This window comes from Eretmochelys imbricata, chromosome 6 (genome assembly GCF_965152235.1).
Source record: "Eretmochelys imbricata isolate rEreImb1 chromosome 6, rEreImb1.hap1, whole genome shotgun sequence".
In the NCBI taxonomy this organism is placed as follows: domain Eukaryota; kingdom Metazoa; phylum Chordata; order Testudines; family Cheloniidae; genus Eretmochelys; species Eretmochelys imbricata.
In genome coordinates, this window is record NC_135577.1 from 132109458 (window position 1) to 132129852 (window position 20395).

The following is a 20395-nucleotide window of genomic DNA, read 5'->3' on the forward strand; positions in this document are numbered from 1 at the left end:
AGCTGTCATCTTTCTGGGGTGGGGTGCAGAAAGCAGAGGAAGTGTGATTGCCACCTACTGCTCATGGAAAGATATTTATTTTGATTCCAGGGGCTGGAGGGCAGAGGGAGATGGACACTCACAGGCTGATAAGTCCAATTTCCACAAATATTGATTTGCAAATAAATTAATATAATTTTTGCATAGTTTCCCTCTGTGCCATAGGCATTGCCACTGTCAATGCCTATGCAATTACTGTAGCTAATACAATTAAATAATGCACTGTTCGTGCTTGAGCATAAAAATAATGGAGATCATAATACAAGTGTATTTTAAATATACACGAGCAAGTCTGAAAGAGAACAGACATGCATGAAGATTTATGTCCACAAGAGGGCACTAAAGTGAAAGTAAAATTCTAGTATGAGATTTCCTGTAATGAATAATAACGGCTTGTAAGGTGAAAGTAACATTTGCTATTATTTATGACCTGATAATTGAATATATTATTTAACTGTCATATCTTTTATACATTTTATAGGCAGCAGCCTGTGTATTGTGTTAATACATTGAACTGAGACTTCATCATCATCACAAATATAGTTGAGGAATCTTCAAACTAGTTTATAGCCATTCGATTTTAGCCACAACACACTTATGTAGTTTTCTGTGTTGCACACTGAGATAACTGCTAATAATCTTTCTCATATGATAAGCATAGACATTCATAAGAGTTTGAAAAATAAGCATACAAATATTTAACACAGTTAGTGTATTAAGATCTCAGTTCCGAATTTAGAATGCTTTGATTCTACAGATAAATTAAAACTTGTATTCCATATATTCAAAATACAGTAGACTGCTCCCCGGAGTAGGATATAGTGTTAAAATGTTGTATTTAAATCTCAAAGCATTTGACCGTCCAGGCCTTTGGTGCAGTTAGGGCTGTGGGGGAATTTTTTATACATTCTGCCACCTATTTGGCATAATGAGAAAAGTCCAAACACCATCCCAGAGGTCGGAGAAATGAAGGAAGTGCAGAATCATGAAGAGTGCATGTTCCAGATTAAGAAAAGAGTGAAAGGTCACGTTTAAAAATAATTGCAATAAAGATTACAAGAGGAAATAGAGATCTGCTTTGTTTGAGAACTGACTGTACAGCTTTATTGCTCCCTGATCTGTGAGAAACGTGTGACAAAGGTTACAAGCCAAGCTGAGAATTTCATTAGTCAGCTGTACTGTTAAACTGCATTTGACTTAGCCTGGGCATCGTTACGCATTTGTTAGGAGAAATACAATTAACTTGGTTTATGCTAAATGTGACTGTAAAACACGAGTCACCCGAGAATAGCCCTATGGCTTTGTGACGGCCCTCGTGCAGGGGTGGTTGGTAGGGGAGCGCGGCCCAGTGGTTAGGGCTTAGGCTGGTGACATGCAGGGGGGGTTGTTAGTAGGGGAGCCTGGGCCCTCTCACTCCACTGGGCTCTGACCCAGGGCCCTCTGAGGGCTACCAGTGCTCTGACTGCCAGGGAGGCATAAGGCAGCCCTCCCTGGGCCACTTTCTACCCCCTGCCTGGACTGTGCCAAGGTCGCCGCCTGGGTAAGGCAGCATGCGGGGTGTCTGCTCACCACAAGGCACCTGCTGGTGGCGGTGTGTAGGGAGGTTATTCTTCCCTTTCAGGCAGCAACTACCTCCTCCCGGAATATGGCCCAGCCTCCCGGGCAGCTCAGTCCAAGGCTTTCCCCCGCCGGGGTAGTCCAAACGAAACTAAAGGGAATCGATCCAGGCCAGACCTCCTCGGAGAGGGAGTGCTTCCCTCTCAGGCTGTCTCTGCAGCAGGCCCTGCCTTCCCTCAGGGAGGGACCCTGGGGCAGTTGTGTAGGGAGAGATTCTGCCTTCCCTCCGCTCGTCCCCGTGGAGCTGCTGGTTGCAGGTCTGCTCTCCTCCCTGGTCTGCCCCAAATGAGCTGCTCCCCTGCCTTTAACTCTTCCGGCTAGTGATGCATTTGCTACAGGTGTGGAGGGGCGGGGCTCGCTGAGCCCAAAGCAACTCCTTAACCCCTTGTTGTTCCCCATCACAGGCTTCTTTAAAACGTTGATGATCACTAACATCAAAGTATCAAGTAATGAATTTCTAAATCCAGGATGTGATCCTAGCAAGTGCCTTAAATTTGTGATTCACAGAGGCTCAGATCTATGGTCCAGGCACATGGCTGAGCTGTGTTTGCTATATTCTGTACCTCCTGGGCAAATCTACCTTAGAGTTGATGTAGACAGTCATGGGAGGATCACCCAAGGGGCAGGTGGTGCAGAGTTGGTCAGCTACCCCTAAGTTACCTTTGTTCCCAGCTGCAAGTGCAGGCATAGGCACAGACTCCACGGATGCTCCGGCTGGAGCACCTGTAGGAAAAAGAATAGCGGGTGTTCAGCACCCACTGGCAGCCCCACAGATCAGCTCCCCCTCTCCCCAGTGCCGCCCACCCACCGCAATCAGCTGTGTGCAGGAGTCACTTGGGGAAGAGGGCAGGAAGAGATGGGGAGGGGGTGGAAAGGGGCGGGAGTGGAAAGAGGTGGGGTGGGGGTGGAGTCTTAGGGGAGGGGGTGGGGTGCGGGCACCCCTTGGCAAATGACACAGTCATTGCCTGTGAGTAAAGGGGGCATGGCTGGGAAATATGGGAGATATCAGAGCTCCGGTAATTCTGGCCACACGATTGACCTCTTTTTGCTGTTATATGTTACAGCACCTTAATATCTGGGGGATCCCAAATATCCTGGGATTTAGAATCAACTGTGCATGCCTGCTCTCCTCCTCTGAGCTGTGCTGTGCACTTCTGAGCTACCGTCAGTGATCTGGGCCTATATCTCAAGTGCACTGCATCAGGGGGTTAGGGCTAACGTCTTTTATCCATGTTACAAAATCCTGTTGGTTTTAGTAGGAATTTAGGGTATGCAAGTAATGCAGGATTGGGCCCTTGCTAAGTAGCAAACATGACCACTGTTTTCTTAAGTGATTCATCTTCAGACACATGGCTCACGTGGTGAGCTCAGCATAATGAATTTGATTCATTGGCAACATTAATTTGCCTAATAATGTAATATATTCCCTTCAGCAGTCACTAGCTGGATCCTCAAAGTAAAACATCCCCATTCTGTATGGAAATTCCATGCGGATGTTACGTGTTACAGTGCAGGATTGATAGGATTATTCAAATACCTGTCTCTGCAGGGCTTTATTTAGCATCGCAGTAGCTTGGGGCCGAATGTGAAATATTTTACAGCAGAGGTGTTTCAAAAGGTGATTTATCTGGGACCTGGTGAAAGATTCGTTGTGAGCATAATTGCATCATGATGTTTATCTTGAGAGACTGGTCACAATAGTGACAGTAGACAATATAGCTATTATTGCCCGGCAGTGTCCTCATATACACACAGGAAGAGAAGTTCAGCTAGCTTGGAATTTCCGACTGATTTTTTTTTCAACAAAAGAACCATGGCTTCAGCAAAACCGCTTTTTTTGGCAGTAAATTTGTTGATTTTTTTCTCCATTTTAAAATTTTTCTTTTGAGGAGAATTGCAATGAAACATCTTGTTTTGGGATGGTTCAGCATGAGTCTGCATGAGCTTCAGAATTGTCTCACGGGAGCCGTGATTCAGTGGTTCATGCCTCCATTATCCCCGCTAGGCCAGTCTACCGGGCTAGACTACATTTCCAGGGACGCCAATTGCACACCGACTGGTGGAGACTGCGATGCATTATGGGATATGTGGTGTGGCTGGGTAACCAGGCCCATTGGGGATAATGGGGACATGAGGCATCCCAACTACAACTCCCATGCGGCACTGGGTATGCAGAGGTTAACATCAACCTGAAATGAACTGTTTCAACATTTCTCAAGTGGAATTTTTCAGATGAAGTTTTTGTCGCATGATAAATTTAGGTATTTTAACTTTTTGTTCCAATTTGGGGTAAAAAGAAAACATTGAAATATTGGAATTTCTAACAAGAAGGAAACTTCAATTTTTCTATCTGTTCTATATAGAAGGAATAAGAAAGGGGAAGAAAATTCCAGCATTGGGTGTTGTCCCAATGCTCTGTTGCATTGCAGAGTTCATAGTTAGGTGTTATGAGACTGATTAGCTATCTCACTTCCGAGTGTGTGTGTCCCTTTTCTTTGGCATTAGGTGAACCTTTCTTGACACTGACCCAGTGGTACTCCTTCCTCACTTCCCATTATGACCTCACTCAGCTTAAATTGTGTTTCTGAGCACAAATACAGTCTCAAGGTTTCCATTCCCCCTCTTAAATTGCAACCAATACCATATGATTCAGTTTTAAACACAATCCAGTTAATGGTTCCTCTGTACTTCTTTCTGGTGTCAGGTTAGTTAAATTCCCTAAATTCACTTGTATTTTAGGGTCTAATTCAAAGCCCATTGGAGTCAATGGGAGCCTTTCCATAGACTTCAGTGGGCTTTGGCTCAAGCCTTGAGCTTCTTGGCAAGGAATGAAGAGACACACCACAATGTCTATTTTCTCTGCTGCTTGAGCTTGTAAGTAAGTCTTCTGGGCATTCAAAGCCTTCCTCTACTGTGGTGCACACAAGAAAATAGCCAACCAGCAATGGTTATTTTGAAGGGTGAGGAGGGTAAATTACTAGTGAGGGGAATCAAACTATCAAGACATTGTTCGTTTTTCATTATCCCTTTGATTGAATTTGAGAATTCTTTTCTCCACACCCCTTGTCGTTATTTTAACTCTAGCTCTTCGGGACAGTGACTGTGCCTTCCAGTACTTCTAGAGTGCATATTCGGAGAACAGCTGGAGTATTAACCGTGATAGAATAATACCTGCAGGTTATTTTTATTTCTAAAGAAAGATTTTGGATCTGCTCCTCAGGGCTGGGGCTGACTGTTTATTCTGTGTTTCTACAGTGCCTATCACAATGGGGTCTTGGTCTACAACTGGGGTCCCAACATGCTACTGCAACATAAATAATATTCGTACTCTTGTTTCAATCAACTGTTCTGAACAGAAATCACTGCAGCAGTGGTGAACTGTATGAATACTTCCCAGAGTGCAGATGGGAAAGGTGCATGAAAGTGAACCCCACAATTGGATTTTCAGTGTCTGGATACTCAGTCATGTCCTACGGATTTGCTTGGGTATTTGGAGTAAAATATGCCCTCCCCTCCAGAGAGTTCTGGGGGGTCAGAGAGGAAGGGAGGAGAGATGCTGCTAGAGCTGACTGGAAGATGACAATTCTGTTCCCTGTCGACTTCTGAGATTCTGAAATGTGGGTTTGTGCCACGCTGGCATGAAACCAAACGCTTCCCAACGTTTCTGCAAAAATTAAGTTGTGTTGAAATGTCCGTTTTTGAATCAAAACCTGCATGTGGGGAAGGGGGGGGCACGTACTGGCTTACAGGGAGGGAGAGGGCAGTTCAAGTCCCTGCTCAGCATCACCAGCCAACTGTGGTGTGGGAGAATGTCTCTCTCACACACAAAAATGTCACTGAAACCAATATGCCTCTGCAAACCGTGTCAATTTTGACAGGAAGCACATACTGGTAACACTTCATTTAGACAACCAGCTCTAGTTCTGACCTACCCCTGGCCAGCAGGGAGCAGTGCAAGTCATGTGGATCCGTTACCATTTACCACCTCCAGAGCACTCCACGAGGAGCCGAACCATCCAGGCTTGGCAACATTTGGATTTTGGTAAATTGCGCTCCTTTCAGTAAAGACCGTGTGATACAGGAGGTGGGTTGCTAGCTTATCTCCAGTGCCGCACACTTTCAGCCCTAGCTCCTTTGTAAGTGAGCTTTATCTTGTGTGAATAAATATGCATGTTCCTTTTTCAATTTCACTGTCCCTCACGCATTTCCAGTAAGTACTATTTTTGCTTTAATTCATTGCTATCCATTTCTTCTTTGTTTCCTTCATATGGTTAAAGTCACTTACAAATTTTTAATTACATACAATACTTTACCAGATGCTTTGTATTTACACTGCTCGGTATGCCCTGTTATGTTCCCATGGACTGCACTCATTTTCAGTTTTGTCCTGGCATTGAAGTAACCACTGACAACTCCCTTCTTTTCTTTACAGAACTGGAGGTCTGTCTTTCATTTATCCTCATCCATCATATTCCACACTGCACACTCTTAACGTTGACTGTTTGACCACACTTTGATTTTTGACCATGCTGTGACTCTTTAAAGTTATTCATATCGACTCCCACTGCCACCTCCTGCCTAGCAGACTTTTTTTAGACTTGCCCTCTATCGATATGGATTTGATTAACTGGGACATCTACTAGTCTTCCTATGCATCCAATCTGGTCAAATGTCTTATCATTATCCCCCAATGTTCCTCCTGCTCAGTGTTGCAGGTTTGATTAATATTAATATTTCTAATTAAGGAACATAAGGACGTCCATACTGGGTCAGACCAAAGGTCCATCAAGCCCAGTACCCTGTCCTCTGACAGTGGCCAATGGCAGGTGCCCCAAAGGGAAGGGAATTGTTCCTGGAGAGCTGCCCAGTCCAGACCTTGAACCCGGAGGTTAAATATTCTATTGCAAATGAGCTCTGAAGGAAAATCCTGCTTATTAGTAAATAGCATTTGAGTTAAGCTACTGTACATTTCTTGGGAGTTTTCTTTTGTGGACTCACTGGCCTGAATTGAGTTTGTCTCATGACTGAGTTGGACACAGAGACTTGGCCTACACGCAAAGGACTGATAACCTGTTAGACTTCTTCAGTAGTCCCCATGAGTGTTGTAGCAACTAAACATGGCTTTTGCCTTGAGGCTTTAAGACCTCCAGATAATCAGGCCAGATTCAGATGTCGTGAAAATGGGTGTAACTCCATTGATTTCTGTGGTCCTGTATCCTATTCAAACTGGTCTGGCTGTGTATTCCACATATCAGTCTTGTCCATGTGCCTCTTTAACTGGTAAATTAAGTAATAACAGTGGATATACTGGTTACCTATCAAGCATATACATCCAATGCCCCTGCTGCCCAGTCTTTCATGCAGACCTGTTTTTACAGCCAAGTAGCACGCCTCCAGGTGCTCAGCTTTATCCCCAGTGTAACTCTGTCAACGTAAGAGGAGTTAAGAGAGCTCTTGTGTGGTATGCAGTGTGGAGCTCAGGCTTTTTGCATATCGTTGCCAGCGTGAGTGGAGGTTCGCATGGGCATGCAATACAGGCTAAGAGCTAGTTGTAGGTCACACCAAGCGGAAGTAATTCTCAAGTGCTACTACAACCAGCTTCTTACTGAGTGCTCTTGGAGAATAAGGACAGGAAGGGATGTGGGCAGGGAATGGGAATGTCAAAAGACACTTGTGTTTCACTGCATCCTGATCAGGTACATGAGGCACTTAGCTATACGCTCCTGGTATACTGTCTATCCCCCGTTAATGCTGAAATGTATTCCATTGTGTTCCGTGTCCTGCTCATCATCTGTAATGCTGCAGTTTCCAGCCCTAGAGATGGTTGTTGTAGCCCTTTTCGTTTCCCTATATGTTAATGCGAACAAATCATAAACAATGAGACAATACAAGTCAACACCAATTTTTATTCGTAGGGTTTTTGCATGGTTTATATTTTCTGTTTGTCGGTATTATATTTCCTTTTTTTTTTTAGTTTCACAGATTTTAAGGCTGGAAGGGAACATTATATCATATAGTTGGACCTACTGCATATCACAGGTCATTAAATGCCAGCCAGATAACCCTGAATTGAAGGTAAAATTTAATTCAGACCAAAACATTTTGGTCCTTAGGAAACTAAACTGTGTGCCCCAGGCAGGAAGCAGGAGACACTGAGTCGCCAATGCCTGAGGCCTCTGCCACGCCCAGATGATCCCAGAAGGCAACCCATACCCCAAACTGCGTTACCTAGGGAGGTGGTAGAATCTCCTTCTTTAGAAGTTTTTAAGGTCAGGCTTGACAAAGCCCTGGCTGGGATGATTTAATTGGGGATTGGTCCTGCTTTGAGCAGGGGGTTGGACTAGATGACCTCCTGAGGTCCCTTCCAACCCTGATATTCTATGATTCTATGCAGAGGGGAGGCAAAGCTTCCCCTATACCTCACGGTCCCTGCCCATCTGACCTGGTGGAAAATCCCTTCCTGACCCCAGATCTGGTGATCAGTTTGTCCCTAAACATGTGAGCAAAACACACCACCCAGTTATCTAAGAAAGAGGATTCTCTGTGCCATCTCCGAGCACTGTCCCTCCCCGCACCCCCCAATCCAGTGTTTTGTCCTCTGCTGTGGCCATCCCTGATAATTCCCAGAATACGTTTAGTCAATTGTGCATCAGGGAAAAATAATTCCTTCCTAACCCCTGCAGGTGATCTGTTGAAGCCTTGAAGCATCAGGTTTGACAGTAGTCATTATTCTTAATGCAGAGCTACAAGCGTCATGAGCATATTGATGGCAGCCCTGTTCTCCTGATGGCACGGGAAGGAAATCAATGAACAGCTGACTGACGGATTCACAGACTCTAGAAGGGACAGCAATGAGGATGTAGCTGACTCCTCCATTCCCCATTGCCCCCCCACCCCCACAAACACAGATGGCAGAATTTCTCCCTAAAGCTGGATTAAAGGATATTTTTAAAAAAGGTATCTAATCTCATTTTAAAGACTTCAAGTTATGGTGGTAACTTCAGCTTCCAGGCACTGAATCATGTTATGCCTTTTTCAGCAAGGTTGAAAAGCCCACTGCTCTCAGATATTTCTTCCATGTGTAAGTACCTATACACAGTAATCAAGTCACCTCTCAGCATTCTCTGCGATGAACTGCATAAATTGAACTCCTTAAGACTTTTATCGCTATTGTCCATTGATATTTCATTGATTACTCTGGCTTCCCTTATCAGTAGCCTACATTTTTTTAACTTGTAACTTATTTTCATTTCCACGTACTTCCCTTCTTTCAAACTTTTCTATATTATTATTATTATTATTTATCAATATTATATTTTTATCATGCTTCCTCAAATCCTTTTCAACAGGATGGCTTCTTCCCCAGCTTAACTTGTTTTTCATGTCTGTGGAATCATGGCTTCTGGAACATCCAGTAGAATGTCCTTGAACAACTCCCAGTTTAATTAATACTTTCCATTTTAAATGTATGTTCCTTGTCAGTTATGCTAACAATTGCTTGAAGCTTTAAAAATTGACCATTTTAAAGTTCCAAATATACATATTGCTGGTTGGTGCCATATTTTCTGTGCATACGGTAAAGGTAACCGGATCTTGACCACTGGTACCTAGGCAACTGCTAACTTTGAGGTCAGCAATTAATTCTTCTTCTGTCCATCAGAAGTGAGTTAGCTCATGTGGGCTGCAGAACTCTCTGTGTTTAGAAGTTATCTTTTATTGTTAGGAATTCTGTTATGTTACTGGCCACATGAGATTAAATCACCCATGATAGTTTTTCTTCCTCCACGTTACAGACAGAAGTTTGGTAAACAGGATGAACTTTTCCTTAGTGACATTAAGTGGGGTGTAAGAGATGCTCACCAACACCCCACATCTTTTTTACCAGTTAGAACTTTAATCCAAAAGCATTTGAGGTCCTGTGAGTCTCAATTGTCTATGACTTTGTACCAAGTAGATTGCCATCCCTTCCCTCTTTTCCCATCCTGTCCTTGCAGAATAAGTTGTAACCATTGATTTTAACATTCCAGTCATTAGACCCATTCCACCTAATTTCAGTAATACCAACCATACCATAAGTCTTCTCATATCTGAGCATCTCCAAATCCTCTTGTTTATTACATAGGATCCTAGCATTGGTGTATAGACAATTAAAAATATGGTCCTTCCATGCCACATAGTGCTTGGATTTGTCAAATGTATGATGCCTTGGGGCTGGTTTTCATATCTGGGTCTCTAAACCACGACTGCCCTGTTATTACACTCCTTCTTCATGGTTAGCGTGAAGTCCTCCCAGCTATCCTAGCTAATCTATCACCCAGGAGATTGGTACCTGTATCTTCTACTGAAATGGAGGCCATCAGAAGTATTCAGTCCCCCTGCCTCCATAATAGAGACCTCAATGTTCCACAAAACCTTCCCTGCTACAGCACCTCTTTAGCCAACTGTTCACCACCAGTATCTTTTAAGAATTAGAACCGGCATTCAAAACATGTACCCTTTCATGAGCTCAGGGTTTCCTTCAGCTGTTGTTTGCATAATATGAACATTTCAGCATAATAACTTAAAATTAACCTCTAAAGAAGAACCATCTTGATAACTCTTCAGCACAGAAGTAGGCATGTTTTTTCTTGATTTTCTGGTACTTAGATTCAAATTGAGGAAACATTCTTTTTACAGCAAACTTGAGCAGGGCAAGGATTTCCATAACGGCTGGTGCTTTCTTGGCATTTGCTTTACACCCCTCAGTTCTCAGGCGTTTGCTTCAGTGAGGGTTGATCTGGATTTGACCGGAAACTCTGACTCCATAATAGGCTGATAAGTTTACAAGGTTGTTCAGAATGGAAATCTCTGCTCCAGCGTTGCTCAGCAATTCTATAAGTGAGCTGGTCTTTTTAAAGGTTACTCAGCTAATACAGCGGATAAAGGCCAAGATTTAAAGCCGGCTGCACTACAAAACCAAGATTTAACTTCTACTCCGGCCGTGCAAGCAGCAATGTTACCAAAAGCGAATGCTGGATTTCTGCGTGCCGGGAAGGGGTTTTGTGCACTGAATATTGTCTGCTCAACAGAAAGAGAAGCCATAAAACAAAGAGGCAGCGCATTTGCCCTGCAGTAGTAGATAGATACACTCCTTAAAGCAGTACTTGAGATTAGCAAGTTTAGTTCATGGGAATCTACAGCAGAGGTCCCAAGCAGAAGGTGGGGGAGGGAAGAGCACTCTCCTGGCATGTAAAAGTCTCTCAAACAGGACAGTATATCTCAAATGCCTGCTGGCTACTGGCCTGGTTTTTTGGCTGTGCTGCCCTTTTCAGCCACAGGTGCAATTCGTGCCACTGTCTAAGTACCTGTCTGTGCCCATGTGTCAGATACCTTGACATCAAAATGGCTTCAATCTTCCCTGCCGTTAATTCCAGGCACGGAAAGGGAGGCTAGGTTTTAAAGAGATGTCTGTCCTATTGTTCCATTTCATTAGCACTGCAATGTATAAGCGTAATCTGAGCCCGGCAGTTGGTGTCACACAGCCATGAATGGTGCAGCGTGCTACTTACCTCCGGGGGGGGGGAGTATTTTTAAAAGAGCAACTCACAGGCAGCGTGAGGGGAGGCAAAGGGGAGCTCAATTGCGTTGCTCCAAGGTGTTCCGTGAAATCACCTTGAAAAGAGAGTCAGGTTCTTATTTCTCTATTTGTATCGAGCTCATGTGCCTCTTTCACCTGCAAGCCAGTCTGGCAATCTGAACTGGCTCCGTCAGTACTGAACGTAGCGGAACCTAAAAATGGACACACTTCTTCGGTAAACCGGGGAAAAGGGGAAGAATTTCCAGACGCTGCAGAAGTAACGAGGCAACTCGCACTAGCATAGACCATTTACATACGACAGCTGAGCTCAGCGTCATCTGTTACTGCTTTTAAAGATCACAGTTATACATGTATCTGCAGCAGGTTTCAGAGCAGGGCAGGTTCGTCAGGAGGTAAGGTTACAACTACACAGAACTGTGGTGGGATACGCACGCACCACGTTTTTAGGCCATACTCTCGTTTTTAACATGTGGGATGCCTGCATACATTTCATTACTTAGATTTAAATCAACGGTTTTGATTACCGCAAGCCCTGCTGGAACAACTCCATTCCCTTTACCACGGCTATCTGTAGGTGAAGGGACTGGGCCCAGTGAACTTTTACAGATTTCATGTGGGTTCTATTTCTTTGGTAATGTGCCAAAGTAACACAAACAGCCAGCGGGTGAAGGGTTCAGACTGGGGCCCTCTGGCAACTACCAAGCAGGGGGTTCCACAGGGCCCGCCTGCCTGTAGCCTCCTGCTCTGGTGTGCTGTCTGCGGGTCCCCCACTCAGCCTCATGGACCTGGGGCCTCCTTTATCTTGTCCAGCTGCAAGCATGGGCCAATTACAAGGTGCCGTTCAGCTAAGTCCCAGCACTGGTCTGCAGGGCTTCTCTCTGGAGCCGTGTCAGCTCTTCCCTACACACGCGCAACAGGCTGTGAAAAGGGCAGATGACCCTGTTACTCACCTTCCCTCAGGAGTGCCATTGCAGACACAGTTTTTGTCCACTGACCTCCTCCTTCTCGTGGGAAAAAAGTCCGCCTTCACATGGGTGCCTCCACTCTGGAGGCAAACTGTAACTGCATACGCTGCACGGCTAGGTACTGCGAGGGCTCACCGACCACCAATTCACTCCCTGGGCAGTGCTCATGCTATGGCCACCACCTGGAAGCCGACCCAAAATGCTGGAGAGGGAGCTGGTGAAGCTCCTGACTGGGAAAACCGGGAAGTCTGCTGCTTGCCAGGAGCTAAGATTCGTAATGTGACGGAGAGACTGCCGAGACTCATCAAGCCCTCGGATCGCCGCCCCTTCCTGCTTCTCCACGTGGGCACCAATGATACTGCCAAGAATGACCTTGAGCAGATCACTGTGGACTACGTGGCTCTGGGAAGAAGGATAAAGGAGTTTGAGGTGCAAGTGGTGTTCTTGACCATCCTCCCCGTGGAAGCAAAAGGCCGGGGTAGGGACCGTCGAATGGTGGAAGTCAATGAATGGCTACGCAGGTGGTGTCGGAGAGAAGGCTTTGGATTCTTTGACCATGCGATGGTGTTCCAAGAAGGAGGAGTGCTGGGCAGAGATGGGCTCCACCTAACGAAGAGAGGGAAGAGCATCTTCGCGAGCAGGCTGGCTAACCTAGTGAGGAGGGCTTTAAACTAGGTTCACCGGGGGAAAGAGACCAAAGCCCTGAGGTAAGTGGGGAAGTGGGATACTGGGAGGAAGCACGAGCAGGAGCACATGAGAGGGGAGGGCTCCTGCCTCATACTGAGAAAGAGGGGCGATCAGCGGGTTATCTCAAATGCCTATACACAAATGCACGAAGCCTGGGAAACAAGCAGGGAGAACTGGAAGTCCTGGCACAGTCAAGGAATTATGATGTGATTGGAATAACAAAAAGAAAAGGAGTACTTGTGGCACCTTAGAGACTAACCAATTTATTTGAGCATAAGCTTTCGTGAGCTACAGCTCACTTCATCGGATGCATGCTGTGGAAAGTACAGAAGATCTTTTTATACACACAAACCATGAAAAAATGGGTGTTTACCACTACAAAAGGTTTTCTCTCCCCCCACCCCACTCTCCTGCTGGTAATAGCTTATCTAAAGTGATCACTCTCCTTTGGGTGGGGTGGGGGTGGGGGGAGAGAAAACCTTTTGTAGTGGTAAACACCCATTTTTTCATGGTTTGTGTGTATAAAAAGATCTTCTGTACTTTCCACAGCATGCATCCGATGAAGTGAGCTGTAGCTCACGAAAGCTTATGCTCAAATAAATTGGTTAGTCTCTAAGGTGCCACAAGTACTCCTTTTCTTTTTGTGAATACAGACTAACACGGCTGTTACTCTGAAACCTGTCATTGGAATAACAGAGACTTGTGGGATAACTCACATGACTGGAGTACTGTCATGGATGGATATAAGCTGTTCAGGAAGGACAGGCAGGGCAGAAAAGGTGGCGGAGTAGCACTGTATGTAAGGGAGCAGTATGACTGCTCAGAGCTCCGGTACGAAACTGCAGAAAAACCTAAGAGTCTCTGGATTAAGTTTAGAAGTGTGAGCAACAAGGGTGATGTCATGGTGGGAGTCTGCTATAGACCGCCGGACCAGGGAGATGAGGTGGACGAGGCTTTCTTCTAGCAACTCACAGAAGTTACTAGATCGCAGGCCCTGATTCTCATGGGAGACTTCAATCACCCTGATATCTGCTGGGAGAGCAATACAGCGGTGCACAGACAATCCAAGAAGTTTTTGGAAAATGTAGGGCACAATTTCCTGGTGCAAGTGCTGGAGGAACCAACTAGGGGCAGAGCTCTTCTTGACCTGCTGCTCACAAACCGGGAAGAATTAGTAGGGGAAGCTAAAGTGGATGGGAACCTGGGAGTCAGTGACCATGAGATGGTCAAGTTCAGGATCCTGACACAAGGAAGAAAGGAGAGCAGCAGAATACAGACCCTGAACTTCAGAAAAGCAGACTTTGACTCCCTCAGGGAACTGATGGGCAGGATCCCCTGGGAGAATAACATGAGGGGGAAGGAGTCCAGGAGACCTGGCTGTATTTTAAAGAATCCTTATTGAGGTTACAGGGACAAACCATCATGATGTGTCAAAAGAATAGTAAATATGGCAAGCAACCAGCTTGGCTTAACAGTGAAATCCTTGCTGATCTTAAATACAAAAAAGAGGCTTACAAGAAGTAGAAGATTGGACAAATGACCAGGGATGAGTATAAAAATATTGCTCGGGCATGCAGGAGTGATATCAGGAAGGCCAAATCACACCTAGAGTTGCAGCTAGCAAGAGATGTTAAGAGTAACAAGAAGGGTTTCTTCAGGTATGTTAGCGACAAGAAGAAAGTCAAGGAAGGTGTGGGCCCCTTACTGAATGAGGGAGGCAACCTAGTGACAGAGGATGTGGAAAAAGCTAATGTACTCAATGCTTTTTTTGCCACTGTCTTCACGAACAAGGTCAGCTCCCAGACTACTGCACTGGGCAGCACAGCATGGAGAGGAGGTGACCAGCCCTCTGTGGAGAAAGAGGTGGTTCGGAACTATTTAGAAAAGCTGGATGTGCACAAGTCCATGGGGCCGGATGCACTGCATCCGAGAGTACTAAAGGAGTTCGCGGCTGTGATTGCAGAGCCATTGGCCATTATTTTTGAAAACTCATGGCGATCAGGGGAAGTCCTGGACGAATGGAAAAAGGTTAATGTAGTGCCAATCTTTAAAAAAGGGAAGAAGGAGGATCCTGGGAACTACACGCCAGTCAGCCTCACCTCAGTCCCTGGAAAAATCATGGAGCAGGTCCTCAAGGCATCAATTCTGAAGCACTTAGACAAGAGGAAAGTGATCAGGAACAGTCAGCATGGATTCACCGAGGGCAAGTCATGCCTGACTAATCTAATTGCCTTCTATGACGAGATAACTGGTTCTGTGGATGAGGGGAAAGCAGTGGACGTGATGTTCTTTGACTTTAGCAAAGCTTTTGACATGGTCTCCCACAGTATTCTTGTCAGCAAGTTAAAGAAGTATGGGCTGGATGAATGGACTATAAGGTGGATAGAAAGCTGGCTAGATTGTCGGGCTCAACGGGTAGTGATCAATGGCTCCATGTCTAGTTGGCAGCCGGTATCAAATGGAGTGCCCCAAGAGTCGGTTCTGGGGCCGGTTTTGTTCAATATCTTCATAAATGATCTGGAGGATGGTGTGGATTGCACCCTCAGCAAGTTTGCAGATGACACTAAACTGGGAGGAGAGGTAGAAACGCTGGAGGGTAGGGATAGGATACAGAGGGACCTAGACAAATTGGAGGATTGGGCCAAAAGAAATCTGATGAGGTTCAACAAGGACAAGTGCAGAGTCCTGCACTTAGGACGGAAGAATCCCATGCACTGCTACTGACTAGGGACCGAATGGCTCGGCAGCAGTTCTGGAGAAAAGGACCTAGGGGTTACAGTGGACGAGAAGCTGGATATGAGTCAACAGTGTGTCCTTGTTGCCAAGAAGGCCAATGGCATTTTGGGATGTATAAGTAGGGGCATAGCCAGCAGATCGAGGGACGTGATCGTTCCCCTCTATTTGACATTGGTGAGGCCTCATCTGGAGTACTGTGTCCAGTTTTGGGCCCCACACTACCAGAAGGATGGGGAAAAAATGGAAAGAGTCCAGCCGAGGGCAACAAAAATGATTAGGGGTCTGGAACACATGACTTATGAGGAGAGGCTGAGGGAACTGGGATTGTTTAGTCTGCAGAAGAGAAGAATGAGGGGGGATTTGATAGCTGCTTTCAACTACCTGAGAGGTGGTTCCAGAGAGGATGGTTCTAGACTATTCTCAGTGGTAGAAGAGGACAGGACAAGGAGTAATGGTCTCAAGTTACAGTGGGGGAGGTTTAGGTTGGATATAAGGAAAAACTTTTTCACTCGGAGGGTGGTGAAACACTGGAATGAGTTACCTATGGAGGTGGTGGAATCTCCTTCCTTAGAAGTTTTTAAGGTCAGGCTTGACAAAGCCCTGGCTGGGATGATTTAATTGGGGATTGGTCCTGCTTTGAGCAGGGGGTTGGACTAGATACCTCCTGAGGTCCCTTCCAACCCTGATATTTTATGATTCTATGATTCAAGCTCACAAAGAGGCTCGCCTATGATGCTCCTGATTAGATGAGACGTCCAGCCCCACAGGAAGTTGTCTGAGCAGCTAGATGTTTGCCTGGGTGCTGCTATGGACCCTGCCTTGTCTGTCTCTGTACTCCTGCCTCTCAGCCTTTTTCTGACTCTTGCCCTCCTCTTCAGAGATCCCCCATCTGCTCCCAGTTCCTGCTTTGCTGCCTTGCTCTTGTCAGTTTAATATCTGATATGTTCTCTATCTGAGAACTTTATATTAAATGGATTTTTGGAACAGGGAGATGGATTAGGAGCTTGCTCTGTCCACTCCACACATCAGCCTGGTATTGCAGTACTTCCGGGTTTGGTGTCCCTCCCTCTGGGGAGAACATGCTGGTTAAAAAAAAAGAAAAAAACAGGTGTGTTGTGTGGCTGTGGGTCTTTTACTGGTAACTTGGGGGTCAGTTTGTCAATTTTCCAGGTCCCTGCTCTATGCCCTACCTTTGGTGCTGACTCCGGCTCTGACCTTTGAATTGGCACCTGACTGACTCTGACTCTAGTTACAGGCTCCCAACTCTACCTCTTAGGCCTCAATGCCCAGGCCCTACAGCTACCATCTTGTCAATCTGGGGTTCGTTTCCCACCTACCATGCAGCCACCACAGTGAGGCATGGTTGGTGATGAGAGTGAAGGTTGCTCCGAATAAATAGTACCTCAGGATCTCGATGGCTCACTTTATCACCAGGCACTCCTTTTCAAGCACTGCATAGATGTTTTTCATGGGCAGGAGCTTTCTGCTCAACTATAATATGGGGTGCTCCCCATCCTCAAACTCCTGAGAGAGGATATCCCCCGCCCCCGTGTGCAGGCATCAGTCTGTAGGATGAAGTCCCAAGGAAAGTCCAGGCTACATAGTACTGGTACTGCAAAGATTCTCTTTATTTCCCCACCTGTGTCTTGGGAAGGGACACACCCTCACACTGGGTGGGAGGCCCGTAATGAGCCCTCCGGGGCCTGTGGTGTGATGACAAGGCTCATCTGCAAGACTTGTTCAGCCTGGAGGAGGAGGCACTTAAAAGGAGAAACTTACCACTGGAAGGGGCGGTGAACAGGAAGAAGGCTGCCCCGCGTAGAGATGGAGGGTAACAGAGGCAGTCCAATGGAGGAAGAGAGCGCCTTGGGGACCCCCACTCCGGAGCTGCCCTGGCTGTAAGCAAAGCAATACACTCCAGCAAGTAGGGTAGGGTAGGGTAGGAGGTAAACCCATGAAGGGGCACTAGATTTTGAGAGACTACGCTGATAAAGTCAAACATATAGGGTTGTCTGAGAGACTGGTGCTCGTTCCAACCACCTCCCGAGTGTTGCCAACTGGGGTAGAAGAGAGGGCAAATGATGGACAGTGGGACATTGGGGACGGGGGCTATGGAGGCCTGCCCCCCCCCCACATCTGGGTACACCTTTTGTGGTGCCTTTTTGTGTAGAATGTCCATCAAAGGGGCTGTGATTGTTGAGAAGCGGGGTATGAATCGTTAATACTAATCAGCCAGCCCCAGAAGGGATTTCACTGCTTAGTGCTTAGTGGTGGGGACTGGTGAGTCTACTGGGGCCTTTACCTCATCTGTCAGTGGCTTCATTCTCCCATTCCCCAGGGTGGATCTCAGGTATTTTGTTTCTGCACAGACAGTCCGACATTTAGTGGGGTTGGCAGTGAGGCCTGCTTCCCTGAGGGCCTGGAGCACTGCTCCAACCCACTGGATATATTGTTCCCAGGTACTGGTACAAACCACTACTTCATCCAGCGAGGTCAGCGCGTCTGTCCAGTGGGATAGGAGTATTGTATCCATCTGTCTTTGAAATGGTGCTGGGGGCCCATGGAGACTGAAGGGTTTAGAATTGATAGAGGCCATAAGGTTTGGCAAATGAAGTCAGTTCCCTGGACTCCAGGGCTAACAGGGTTTGCTGGCATCCCGTAGTGAGGTCTAACACTGTTATGAATTGTGCCTTCCCCAAGCCATCCAGGTTTTCATCAATCTGAGGCATGGGCGATGCATCAAACGTAGATACTGCATTCACTTTGTGGAAGTCAATACAACCAAATTCTGTTGTCTGGTTTGAGGACCAGCATGACTGACTACTTCATTCACTATGGGACTCCTCAATTACCCCCAGTTGAAACATGCTCTGTATTTTTTTCACAGTGTCTCTTAACTGCTCAGGTATCTGGAAGTGGCCCTGCCAGACAGAACTCCTGGGTTTAGGATGAATGTGGTGTTCAATCAGATGGGTTCTCCTAGAATGAAAACACCTGGAAAGTCCCTAACCAGCTCTCTGGCTTCCTCTTGTAGTGCCTGGGATAGATATTCCCCTAGGGGTACTTCTGTGGATGGCTCTGGGGCCACCCTGGGGATCCTAAATCTAGTTCTTGTGTCTGGGCGAATAAAGAAAACCTCTCAGGCTTGCCATTATTTTAACAAGTTAACGTGGTATATCAGGGACTCCCTACCCTACTGGCCCTTCCCCCACAATCCCTGGCACCCTACTCAGACTTGGCCCAGGTGTTAACCCCTTAGGGAAAGTGCAAATATATCCCCTGGCCTATTGAGGTCCCATCTCTCATAGACTCCGATGCAGGTGAGTTTGGCTTCTCGGGTTTTTCTGGTGACTCACAGTCAGATTTTGCTTCCAGAAAACTTTCCGCAAGGTGGATTGCCTCTTATACATGTGACTCAGTGGCGACAGACCTACTAGTGGGATCCAAGGAGTGAGATCTGACAGAACTGTTCCAAAGTTTGCCGCCCAAACTTTATTCACATCTTCCTTGACCTCTCTGTTTCCCTTTTTGCAGCCACTCACACTGTCCTGCTCAGCATCCTCAGGCTTTCACAGCTCCTTCCTCTTGTGCTCCTCCTACCAGTCTAGTCATTCTGCAAAGAGGAACTCGTGGAGGGTCTTTTCCTCTTCCCCTCTCCTACTAGGTAGGGGGATTCCATAGACCCCCATCCCTGTGACCCCTTACCCTCTTGCTCTCTCTTCTAGTACCTCTCCAAGACTATGACAGGGTTCAAAAAGAACTAGATATGTTCATGGAGGATAGGTCCATCAATGGCTATTAGCCAGGATGGGCAGGGGTGTTCCTAGCCTCTGTTTGCCAGAAGCTGAGAATGGGCGATGGGGGATGGATCACTTGATGATTCCCTGTTCTGTTCATTCCCTCTGGGGCACCTGACATTGGCCCTGGAAGACAGGATACAGGGCTTGGTGGACCTTTGGTCTGACACAGTATGGCCGTTCTTATGTTCCATCCAGTTCTGTCTCCCGGCTCATCTCCTCCTAAATGTCTCATCATTATTCCCCACTTCTTACTCCATGGTATTCCTAAAATCTGACTCCCCCCCTCCCCCCAAATACACAGGTAAAACACTTGCCCAAGTCCACATCATCACCTCCCTCCCCCCGCATCTTGATAACTGTAACCTATTCCTCTCTTTTCTCCTTGGCATCTGCATTGGCCCCCATTCAAACACAGTTCTTAAGATCATCTCCCTAGTCTGTCCTGACCATGGCACCTCACCCTATTAATTGTCTGTTGGCTCAACAATCTAATTAAACAGAGTGGGAATAAGGCAAAATGATTTTTTTTATATAAGCTTCTGAAATATTTGCAAACAACGCTGGCCCAGCTCTAGTTTTCTGTCCCTCTCCAGTGTATTTTTCGCAAGCTGCACAGGTGTTGAGCCACATGATACTTGTTCATCGTCTGTTATGAAACCAAATTTTCAGCAATCCTCCCTTAATGTGTCTGCAAAATTTATATTCACTTCATGTTTGATTGCTTAGAATCCACATTTGTATGGGCAGAACAGGCAACATACTCTTTTTAACATGAAAATTCACTGAATTTTTGTGGCTGGTCCACTAGAGGATAACAGCCTACTAAAGTTGCCAGCTTATGTAGTTACTCCTTTAGCTGAGGTGGTAGAGGACAGTGCTTTAAACACACTGTTGGGGAGTCATTACATTTGTTTCCAAAATCCTTGGAGGTGACCAGCAGTGTCAATTTTGTTTTGGTTGAGTTTATTAGAATG

General features: G+C 46.1%; 1 pseudogene; it reads left to right on the forward strand.

Moving 5' to 3' along the window:
- The first annotated feature begins 16519 nt into the window (after positions 1-16519).
- LOC144267201 (U2 spliceosomal RNA) lies at positions 16520-16688 on the forward strand (annotated as a pseudogene).
- Positions 16689-20395: the final 3707 nt, after the last annotated feature.